We start from the raw sequence: 12,854 nt of genomic DNA on the forward strand, positions 1-12,854 counted from the left end.
TTCCATCCACTCTAGTACACACTAATGGGATTCCTTACTTTGTTCCGGGCAAGGGCCTAGTGGGTTCAATATTAGAGGGCACATTATCGTCCCCGGTCATGGGCTAAAAGGCTGCTCCGTCCTAGTGCGAGGTGCGAGGTGTCTATCGGCTGCCATTGTGGCTACACGTGGGGCAGCGAGGCCCTTAGAGGGATGCATCATACATTAGTCCTCCTCCTGACGCGGGAGTTCCTCTGTCAGCCGGCCTACGATCGACGTAATAGCATTATTGGTTCACAATTGTCTCATTGTGGACCGTCATAAACTCCCCTTTCTCCTTCCAATGTCCGAGGACCGCGACCAACGCAAGAAGCGCTTTGGTATTCTAGGTCCAGCTCCTGTCCCTGTTCAGCAAATGTTCCCCTAGTCGACTCGGGACCCTTTGCCAACACAGGACCTTCTGTAAGGCACTATGGACCCCTAACACAGGGGCTTTTCATTGACTCGGGGGTCCCGACAAATGTAAATCGCGGGTCCCAGCCTTGTCCATGCTTAGGAAATGGGCACACAGACCCAGACCGACACGAAGCCAACGTTTCGGCACTGGTGGTGTCTGACCAACGCAGAGGCGCTTTTCTGCTCGGAGGGCCCCGGTCGTCGCAGGGAGCCCTCTGACTGGCAACTGGGGCCCAGCCCGCACGGCCAGAACCAAATGGTAAAGTTTCGTATTCAGTTGGAGGGCCTCCCCAGCTTGGGCTTTAGCCCCCCCCCCCCCCCAATCTTGAGAAGAAATTGTGGACAAACTCCGTGGAGAAACTTGTTTGGCGGCATATGTTTGGGAGCAAGCCGGGTCATTTTTCACTGGTCAGCCCCCCCCCCCCTCATTTATTTTGCAAAATTATGCCCCTACCACGCCCTTAATACAGCCTTCGGTCAGCCCTTCGGGCGCTCAAATCGGGCCCTTTATCGTCAGTCTCGAGGTTCCCAAAGGGCGCCTCGGAACTTAAGGGGTGGGGGAGGGGGCACGTGCTTCTGTCTCACTGGTCTGTGCCACTGCTGGCTGCACCCTTGTATATTGTTCGCCACCTTTGAAAGGAGGGGGGGGGGGGGCATCCAGGGAGAAACAGCCTTTTTAGTGTATTTTGGTACCAGATTTAGCCATTATTCTTTGCTCAGCCCCCCCCCCCCCCCTAAAACAGTCATCTTGAGTAACTCCTACACATTTGATGGGGTGAAGCATCGCCTCAAGCGTGTTAATGATAGCACAGCCATAGGGAAAAACACAGCGCATTACGATAGCTCTAGATCACTACACCCATGCTTGATACGAGCTAATAGCAAAAGCCCACATGATGCTTAGTGCTCACGACACGCAATGCGTTTAGCCTGTTGATTTGCTTTCGCCAGGACAGTAAAACGTATACCCTAACCCACCTTGGGCAAGCCAGCCGAATATTCAACTCCAGTAACTTCTTCCTCCTCGCTGGCCTTATTTGTTTTAATGCCACCCAAACACACCAGGTATTTCATCCGCCGCCTCGCTGTTTCTGCTCCACCCATATCTCACCTTTCTCTCTCTACTCTCCCCACAAGCCTACTGCGCCGTTTTCACTGACTTGCGTCGTGTTTCCCCGCAAAGTTGAATAGCTGCCATCTCATCCTCGGCCGTTGACTGGAAAGAAATTAACAAAAATCCTCCCTCTTCATTGGGAGGACTTCCACTACATCTGGTGCCCTCAGGTCTATTGGTCCATGCACAGGCCACGGAAGTTAGATGTCTTTAGACCTGGCCCCTAGGATATTATTGGAACATATGGAGTTAGTCGCGTTCGACATGCTGATTACAATGGTGCATTTCGCTTTTCACCATATTAGAAAAACATGGCCTTCAGAGGTTATCAAAGTTCAACGTAGTTGAACCCTGAACCATATTATTTTGCTTAAATTAATATCGCTAGTGGTTCTCGAAGTACTAACTACGATTGTGCAACTTGTGTTCCGTCACATTACAAACTACGGCCTCCAAACGTCATCAGAGTTCTAGATGCTGGGATTTCGGCCGCTCTACAATTTTGCTCACGCTCAAAACACTAATGTTTTTTACACGTTGATTACGATGGTGCTCGTCTCGTTTTTCCGCATTAAAAGCTGTGACCTCTGGGGATAATAAAAGTTCAATGTGATCGGACAAAAATTCCTGTGAACCTGCGATTTTGCATGAAGCGATATCAATAGAGCTATTTAGCGTGCACATCTCCGTGATCTCATTCGCTTCCAGCCATTTGCTGGCCTCTAAAGACCATCCAAGCTCAAGGCCAGCGACCCCAGATCTCTGCAATGCTGTTCAAACTTGCGTCACTAGTAGTACTTGATATGCTCGTCTCGACTGTATGCGCTGCCAACCATCACAATTTCCAATTGCGGTCTCTAAAGGTCATGACAATTCAAAGTCACTGGCCTTGGAATCCCACGTTTTTGCTTAAATTTACATCGCTGGCAGTAATTGACATGGATATAACGACCACGCATGCTGTTTTTAGTGATATGGAAACTGTGACTCCCAGGGATTATATAAGTCAAGGTCATCGCACCCGTACTTTTCATCAATAGCGGTCTCCGGCGTTCTTATAACATTATTGTGTGCTCTTTTCCGACGCAGTGAAAACTGTGAATGTCAGAGATGCCTGTGAAGGCAGTCCAGTATCCGTTATCACGTTCATAATCAAATTATAACACAGACTACTGCGATGTCGCCCAAACTCATAACACTAGTGGTGGTCGGCATGCTTTTTACGATGGCACACTTCGTTCCTCGACAAACGAAAGAAAGAACCCACAAAAGTCATCGAGTTTGGAATCACTGTGCTCGGATCCCCACGTTTTTGCTCAAACTTCGTGTGTAGCATTGTGATTATGGCGGCTCACTTCGTTTGCCGACACTGCGCAAGCTATTACTACTGCAGATCAGTGTGCGCTGTGACGAAAATCGACATTGACCGTCGTAATCGGCGCGTCATAGATACTGCCAGCGGCCACGAAGTTAGCAGCAGTTCGATATTCGTATTCAGCAAAGATCGACGATCACTTAAGTTTTAACGAAAATTGTGCCAACGTGGTGCCCATGGTGCGCTGAAACCTTACTTAAAGGTATTTTGTGGGATGTCGAACGGTTTAAGCTCCATAGGTCAAAAAGTTCAACCGTTAAATGGCGGCAAACACGATATATGTTGTGTACCATCCGGTTTGGTATGCGTAAACAAATCATCAAAAGACCTCAAAATAGTGCGTATTCGAACAGATCAAAAGTTACTATAGGTTGTCTCATAAGCTGCATATCATATGCCATGAAAACATCAGTTTTCGTCTGATGCTCTATCTGCTTAGGATTCAGTACGAGATCTAACGAAATCGACAATTCTTACAGTTTCCTTCTCGGAACTGGAAAATGTCTTACACTTCCTTTTAAATCGCCTCAAGCGTGGACCTTCCGAAATACGAGGCCATCTCTCGGCTTTTCACGGGGCGTAAAAAACTGTGGCCTCTTGAGGTCACCGAATACCAGATCGGCATTCTGCGTGGACAAATGTAACCTGATATGCTAGAAAAGCTGCGTAAACATCTTTCTTTTCGAAAGATCTTAACCTCCTTTAGCCGGATAAACGCACCAACGTTATCAAAGTTTTCAGGTGCAGAAAGTCAGTTGACCGAACCAAGGTTGATATTATGTCAGATCACGTGTTAACCCCGCACAAGCAAGTAAAAATGACGCCTTTCCAGAGATCGCATGCAATGCCGAGTCGAATGGTACCGGTTGCTTCATGAAACTGATGCTTGGTTCCAAAGATAAAATCGCCAATGTCTGGAAATAATCAGTTTCGGGCCCAAGATCTGCCTATCATTGACGTCACACGAGACCCTACGGTGTTCAAAATCTCTATCCCTTCGTTTTCCTTTAAAGTCACTACAAATATGGAACGTCTCAACTAGCAAGGACGGTTATTGGTTATTCGCGGGATATCAAAGTGTGGCCTCCATACGCTACCGAACATCGTATCGATATACAAACATAACATGTGATGTTGGGTAAACAGGGTCAACTGCCATGTGGAAACCAATGTAAACTGCCGGTGGCATGTAGCAATTCCATAATTCAAAATATTGCGCTACAGTGGCATTTTAAGTGCAATAATCAACACACGGGATGAGCTCTGCATAACAAAAGTACACATCAGAAAAAAACCGAGATCAGAAACCCACTACAGGCAGTCTAAAAGTCGATCTCCAGGCAGTCAGTCTAAAGTTGGCCAAAAGTGCGGGAAGCCATTATTTTGAGTAGGAGACGTTTATACACATTCCTTTTTACACGCATGATTGCAATTGTGTGCACCTGTAACACTTGTCCTGAAAAGTTGTGTTAAGTTGTGCAGACGACAGAATGTGTGATGATAGTGTTAGCGACAGCGCCCATTAATACAAGCATAGAGCCCTATTGAACGGATGTTTAGGTCTCTTAAGATTTCGCTAAAGCGGGTACGCATGAAGACGCTGTGACCTATTCAGGTCACTGGAATGACGCTAACAATACTTTCAACGTGCCATGATATCAGATTGCTGATGTTCGAAATGTTGAGTGTCAAAAAGATCAAAGGGCAACTGGGTTCAATACCTCACTTGGATCAAGATCATGTCAGCTGGGCATCACTGCAAAGCTAGCTTCAGGACGAACTGGACGCTGTTATTGTATTTGCGGCACATGTTAACTTTAGAGCGTTGTCGTGCCTTGCATGTTGAAAAACAATTTTTAGCATAATGTATTAAAACTCATGGGCCCTGACAATGCAAACCTGTGGGGCGGATAATCGGGTCTCCATTTATTTTGATAAACACCGCACACAGAGTCGACTGCATTTGTCCCAAACATAACCCAATGCATTACGCCGCCATTGAGTTATTCAGTTTTGCGTTTGGCATTGGCTCCAGAGGTCATACAAGGTCAGGTGACTTGCGATCGTGGCCACCGCCCACAGTCACATGAGTATGCAATAGGAACAGGGACAATTCCTGGTGAACTACACTGAAATACTGATTCCACGGTGCATTGAATTTTACTTTTGTTGTTAAGATGCAGACTGACGTTGGATTGTAATCGTGGATTTCATGTTTTAAAAATCCGGTTTGTTTACTTATTCCAGCACCGCTGTGAGGAACGTTATAATGGCATAACATGACCTCTAGAGGTCATGGACGGTCCGATGATTTTCGACCATAACTACCGTCCACGGTCACATAAATCATGTAGAGGCACGGAGCCTATGCACTCCAGTTGAATGACACCAACACATGGGCGTAGGAACAGGGGGGGCCGGGGGCCCATGGCCCCCCACTTTTGAAGGGGGGGGGGGCAGCAATGTTAACTGTCCCCCCCCACTTTTCTGATTAAGTTTGCATTTGACTTACTTGTGCACTACATTAAACATGCATGCCGATTTACCCAGTTTACCAGGTATCCCCTTAAGATGCGTCATCTTTTTTGTTTGCTCATTGGCCATCGCTTAGTGTTACAGCCAGAAAACCGACGCCGCACGGCCCGGAGACTGCAACGCCGGGCGTCGAGGTTGTTGTTGACTTGCGAGCGCGCATGTTTAAGACCAATATTGCGCAGTTTTATCAATAATGAGCTCTGAGAGGATCTTGAGCATTTAGGACGAATATGGGCTAGCCATGTTAATACAAATTAGGGACACCATTTCATCTACAATCTATAGTCAGGAAGAACTCAATATCTCTAAAGAACACAGAAAAACACGGAACTGGAGTCTATGTGGTAACTATGGGGCTACCTGCGCTGATCAGGGATGTTTTTGCGTCAATGAGGATTCCTGTGCTGATCCGGGGCTAACTGCGCGGGTCAGAAGGCCTCCCGCGTCAGGGATGGGAACAATGTGACGTGATATATCCATATAATGGCCTCCGGATCGACCAGGAGATCCCGCCCCTTGCCACCAGAATGCTAGCCAGAAGACACTTCGCGATGGGACGGAATGGCCCTTCAGCCCTTGACCGGAAACAGTAATGTACCCGTGGCGTTTCACTCAAAAGGCCCATTGCCCGGAAGGAAATAAGGAGTCCCATTGTTGTTGAGTAAATGTGCGTCTATTATTGAATAGTGGGTCGAAATAAGCTTTAAAAAACGGGTAAGGTCATGCCATGTTTGCCTGAGAACGTTCTTTTTTCAGAATGGATTAGTGAAACAAATTACATCAAAAGGCTTGAATATGCCCGCCCGCAACCTCGAGAGCAAGGACAAGGATGGTCTGGGTTGCAGCTTCCGTAAAACCGAAAAGTTTCGGTCTCCGCAAGTGCCACCAGACGACGGACGCCGTGTTTATGTCTTCTGAAGAGGCAAATAGCTGCAAAAACACGAAAATAGAGATTTTGCCTTCACTCTTCCAGTTCAACCACCAGATTCCAGCCTTCCTTCGCGGTGCTTTAAGGGCCAATCCGTTCTTTTCATCAATCTAAAAATTGCACGCGTGAAATATGCGCCCAGGCTGCCTTCTAAATGTAAGATATGACGTCATGAACCGTTCAAGGATATCTTTTTCAGAAGTGTCGTCATTTTCGTCCACCCGTTGGCGACAACTTAATTGACTGCTAGACCAACGCTACACGGCCTACGGAGACTGCAACGCCTGGGGGGTCGAGGCTTGTGTTTCTAAGATTTTCGAGTGCGCATGCTCAAAATTACGTCACATAACTTGCATTACTAGTCGATTAAAGTGTTTAAAGATATTCATTTCAGAAGCGTCATTATTTTCGTCCACCGGTGGGCCACGGCCAAATATTGCCTACTAGGCTAACGTTCCGAGGCCCATGGAGACTGCAACGCCCGGTGTCGAGTTTTTTTCGCTAAGATTTGCGAGCGCGCATGTAAAAACACGCTACATAAATTGCATCATTAATCGATTCTGACTGAATGGCGGACATTTTCGGACAGACATGGCTTAGCCATGTTAATACACATTGTTAACCACTCGATCTGCAAGCAAAATTTTCATCTTCAAATTTGGATCAACCGTATCGATCTACAATCTACCTTCGCGATGTCCTCAATGTCTGTAGGACCCAGATGCAAAATTTTGACAAAGCTTCTGAATTCTATCGGTTTAGAAAGGGTCAACTAACCATCGCAACTTAAGAACTACAGTGGTGTCTTCCATGCAGTCGTTCAACGCCTGATTTCTGCAGTTTATTGACTATTGACTTCAAAACACAAACAGAATTGAGTTCGCGGTAGCTCCTGGTTTCCGTTCTGGTTACAAGGTAAAAATAACAATAAAACGAAGAAAACCGTGTTACTTGTTAACAAGTAAGCTACGTCCGGGGGGGGGGGGATCACCATAAGATGGGGTTTTGTCAACTTTGTGTTCCCTTTGGCAAGGCTTTGGCTACGCCCCTGCCTGCACACAAAAGCAGATCAAGTGGTATACGTTGCATGATGAACAATGAATGCCCGTTGGACCAATTCATATCTAAGGCAGACAGCTTCCCGGGAGCTATTTTTCTACCGTAGTGTGGTGTGAGGGAAGACAATTCGGAAAAAGATACTGTTGCAGGTGTCCAACACATGTTTCATACACCATGTAGTAGTGACGCTGATCCAAAAGTATGGAACAAATCATCCATACCATCAGTTCGCAATCTCTAGTTTTATGGCTTTTGTCACATTGTTTCTAGCAGTCTCAAGCTCCCGAACTGGATTCTGCCTAAAATGCTGCGACAAATATTATCATTTGAAAAGCAGCCAGTGAAATGAAGGTGCATGACAAATCTGTCGCACTGTGAGTCATCGATCCACTCTCAAAATTCTCGCAGATGCTTCCTTAATGACTGAAAATGCCTACCCGCTCGTGGAATTTCGCCTCCCCAGGAAAGACAATGTTCAAATAGGCGAATAAACTAGGGAAGCTGGTTAGCCTTATTTGCCAAATGACAGATAAGTCGAATAGGCAAGATTGTGCAACAGTGAGAAAGAGCTCTAGATGCATATCTAGCATAGCAACCATGACATTTAAATAAAGAGCGATAACTGTTCCTGAAGTACACCCTGAGCTTGCCCCCCCCCCCCCACTTTTTGAAACGTTCGTACGCCTATGCACCAACAATAAAGTCACCATCACATGACACCAAAATTGTGATGCTCGAGATATTGTGCGACAAATAAGTTCAAATGCTCACTGAGATCGTGCTCTTATTCAGACCAAGATGATGGCAGGTGAGCTATGTTATGAGCATTGACCCACATGCATGAGCATCATCGCCTGTCCCTATTCCGGCGCCTGGTTCGGGTCAATCGAGCAATATGTAACGCTTATTTTATTTCGAATACAAATGTCTCGCAACGTAACAGACGTCCAGTGTCATGAAAGCTCAGGGAGCTAGTACATTTGATCAGCCCCCGAAACATTAGATGGCCCCAGAGAAGGAAACATTAGGGGGCCCCAGATAATAAAACATTCTCTGGGGGTCCCTTCAGAGAAAAACAGGCGACCCCAGAGAAAGAAACATTAGAAGGAAACATCAGGGGACCACAGCGAAGGAAACATTAGGAGACACCAGAGAAGAAAGTGGACTCGGGCACGCTTAGGCTGGAGTCAAGACGGTTATTGGGTCCCAAAACAGTTACGGCGCCAGGGAAGGTCGGGGCCTCTGACTCCTTGAGACGGCCTATGCGTTCCGGGATGACTGTGGAAACCTGGAGAAGGTCGATACCTAGATGGTCGCTTCGGCAAGACACGGCCAGGAGCACATAGGGAATGCGTTGGGTGCAAGGCCACCGCAAGTGCAATTAGTCCCTTACATAGTCCCGAAAAGCGTAGGGCGCCTCAAGCAGCGAGGTCGATGGTGCTGAATCGGCCAGGGGGGCATTCGCTGAACGGGGACAGTGATGGGACCCCAAATGCCAGAGGTTCCTTGCTTTGGTGGAAGGCAAAGCCCCCTGGCAGCGAAAGGAAATGTGATAAGTAACGATGAGAGTCCATAGTGAGATAATGGAACGGCCCTGTATCAGTCAGCGGCCTTATGTTGAACGGCACCCCCACTCTAATTCAGCCAAAGACTTTTTGGTCTAGAATCTCTAACTGGATTCTCTTGGCCAATTATTGAACCAACTGCGACGAAAAGGGATTTGTTTGCGTCAATGAGGTCCTCTGCGTCCATGCAAGGCCAACTGCTTGGATCAGATAGCCTGCCACGTTGGGAGGGAACAATGCATGATGCATCCCTCTATGGGCCTCCAGATTGACCAGGGGACCCCGTCCCGTGCCGGCAGAATCGCAGACTATAGGCACCCCGCGCCGGACGGAATGTCCCTTCAGTCCCTGACTGGGGCAGTAATGCGTCTCTTTGTATTTTACCCAGGGGACCCCTTGCCTGGGAAAGGTAAGTGGTGTCCTTAGTGTTCAGTAGGGTAGATGGAAATGAAGTCAAAAATGAACTGCGCGTCCTCCAAAAGGCCAACGAATGCTTGCCTGAGGATGTCCATCCTTTCTCAGAATCGACTAGTAAAACAGTTATATCAAACATCTTCGAAGGGCGACCCTGTGCACTCACAGCCTCTAGGAGCAGGACCATCGACACCCGGGGCCGCAGTTTTCGTTAAAGCGAGCGACGTTAGCCGTCACAGCCAACAACGGACGGCGGGCGCCGGGCGTGCAAGAGCGACCATGTGTCGTGAGACAATGCCTCCAAAAGTCTCAGAATAAATTCGTGGCCTTCTTACATTGGGTTGCTGGGTACATTTCATCTACATAATTTGGTGGATATGCTCTGAACACTAACATAGCTGCAGCAACTCGAAAAATAGGGATTCCACCATGATGTTTAACACGGGCTCAGGTGGAGAGGTCAAATCGACCCCCCAAAGGTTTTTCCAGAATGGTTTCCGAACGGCGCGGCGTAACCGCGCCGAATTTTGCATAGCTGTAAGCAGTTGAATGGCGGATCGTTTGATAAAAATAGATATGCCTTGTAAGGTCATTCAAATAAGATATGTCTCGTGTGTAAGATATGCCTATGGCAGGTCAAAGTCAGGCCACGGTTTCAGCGAAGGCAATTTCTAGGGAATCGTTCCATCTGGTGCAAAAACGGAGTGTTTGACAAAGCCGTGCATCTCTTAGATGCTTTCTTAGAGAACACAAATATTGAATGAGCAGATTACGTTGACCCAAGGTCAGGTGTGAATGTCAGACTAAGGTCAAACCCAACCTATTTCATTGCTCTAGTGCTTGCTGCATGGGGTAGTTTCTGGTGCTGATTTCGAATTATTGATAGCATGAACCGCATTATACATCTTATATTGACTTGCCAGAGGTCAGAATGGGTCCTTGATCTAAGATGACCCAGGTTGACATTTTGCTCTAGAAGCATGATGCCAGCGTAATTTTTGTCGCTTATTCAAATGCAAAACTCAGAGCAGTCTTGTATGATTTCGGTCACCATGACCTTCAAAACGTAAAACAGTGTCACTGACCTTAAATGAGCTCGTGACCTTTTGCTTAGAAAGTTATCTTTTTTTCGGGGCCCTTTGGAGACCAGCCTGGAATTTGACGTTGATTGACTTTATTTGACCTGAATGCCATGATTTAGAAGCCTCAAACTTTGGCCTAAGTGAGTCCACGTACAGTTCAACACACCCCCTAAGTTTGGTGCATCTAGCTTACTTGGTTCCCGAGATCTCAGCGGGGTCAAATCGATCTCCCCCCGCCCCCCACCCGAGCGAAGGGTATCTAGCCGACCACCTGGGCGCGTGCTAAAGTTCGCAGGGCTGTTAATGCTAATATGTTTCCATTATTCATCTGAAAATGGTACAGATAAACTAAACGGCTCAGATTGCCCTATAACCGTGCGAATCGATGTATAATGCGCCCAAATGTATTTCTTTCAGATACGTGACCGTTTTCGTTTGCCCGCTGGCCGTCACATAGTGTTAGCCGCAGGGCGGACACCACCTGACCTATGGAGACTGCAACACCGGGCGTCGGTTTTTTTCTTGGGCTACGAACGCGCATGTGTTTTCCCGGTGTTTTCAGTGCTCGGTCCTGAATTAAGGAGCACGATTTCTGGGCAAACATAGGATGGTTATGACAACTTTTTTTTGCCCCACTCCGATCATCAATCTATGTTCAATCGACGGGATCCGCAATACCTCTGAAGAAACTCGATTTTTTAGGAAAGCCCCTGCGTGTATCGGTATAGGAGTCCAACGAAGCACTGACATGAATCGCGCCGGCAGTTTATTTGATACATACTCGTAGCTATCAAAAATAGAAAGGGTTACGAATTGCTGGTTCGCTGGGCCCTGCACCGGTTAGTGGGAAAACAAATCATCAGGCGAAAAACTGATCAGCGTGCAAGAAAATGAACATCTTTCGATCTGCTTGTTGGACGAGTATGTTGAAGACATTTGTTTAGAATGTGCAAAACGTTCCGGATCGGACTGCGTATAACATACATCATGTTGGTCAACATTTAACGATTATCCGTTGTGAACCCTGGGAGTCAAACCGTATGGTGACCAACAAAAAGACTGCGCAATGTGTCAGTGCGCCTTGGGCTATCGTTGGTCTCATTAAAATCGTAGGGGGCGCCGCCGGGTATGAATACCGAACTACTGCTAGCTTCGCACACGCCACGACGGTATTGCGCGTGTGTGAACCTCAAGCATAGACACTGTCGAAGCACGTTTCAGATTAGGTTTACGTCAATTCCAAAAATTACCAGCGTTCCAGGCTTCTCGAAACGGGTCCCAAACCCAAGGCTGACTGCTACACTTCACGTCCGCCGAGCGAGCAGCTATATTTTAATGGTAAGCGTGCAGCCCCTCACCGGAGGCAGGCGTCCGCCGGGTCTATTTCTCGCTGAGCTCTGTATAGGCAGCGCGCGCATGCAGCGAAATCTCCTGGTATGAGCTGCTGGAAATAGCCCTCTTGCCGTTTAATCACCTGACTTCATCACTCCCGCGACGCAGCACCATGCAAACACCGCACACCGAGCTGGGACGACCGTCGGCCTGATCGTGTGCCTGCACCAGTCAGACGCGCGAGCCACACACACATGGCCGCCGACTGTGACTACAGCCAGACCCGGCGGACGGCCATGTCCGTGACACTGCCCCACGGCGGCAAACTCACTGAATCACCGCGATTGGATGGCGTCAGTCATAAACCACCAGTCCGCCGTGAAGGCAATCCGTACGCTACTCGCACGCGGTGTCGAACCCTCTATACGGGTGCGGAGTTGGGCCACTCTATATGGACATAGTGTTAGACCCTCCACACGGCCGCGGCGTTGGACCCTCTATACGGGCGCGGTATTGGACCGCTCCGCCCTGCACCGGTCGGCGAGCGCCGGCGGGCAGCAGACATTCGGCTGCTGGTCGATAAACTGCGAGCGGTTAGTCACCATGGTTACCTGCTGCGCTATATCCCAGGCAGCCGGCTCCCGGCGGACCCGACTGGCCACTGCACGGCTTCGGTCACGCCTCCGCGCCCTGGCAGACACAGCCGCAGCCGGCCTCCCAAAGGGCAGCGTCTCGGGAGCCGATCCCGGACCCGCGCAGACACGGACTTGTCGTGACCCCAACCCGCAACCCTCGTGAGACACTCGCAGCGGGCGCGTGTCGGCTGCAGCAAGGGTCCGGCGTGTACAAACTTCGATGCGTGTACAAACTCGTTCGATGCCGCCGGTCCAGCGTGTACAAACTTTATGACAGGACAGAATGCCTGGTGCAAGTCAAGACAAGACGACCCACTCAGGCCAAATCGAGGCTGGCCCCAGGTGCTCTGCCATACGGTTAACGAAAATGTCATTAATGA

Source organism: Pollicipes pollicipes, unplaced genomic scaffold (assembly GCF_011947565.3).
Source record: "Pollicipes pollicipes isolate AB1234 unplaced genomic scaffold, Ppol_2.1 Scaffold_7261;HRSCAF=8764_pilon_pilon_pilon, whole genome shotgun sequence".
Lineage (NCBI taxonomy): Eukaryota > Metazoa > Arthropoda > Thecostraca > Pollicipedomorpha > Pollicipedidae > Pollicipes > Pollicipes pollicipes.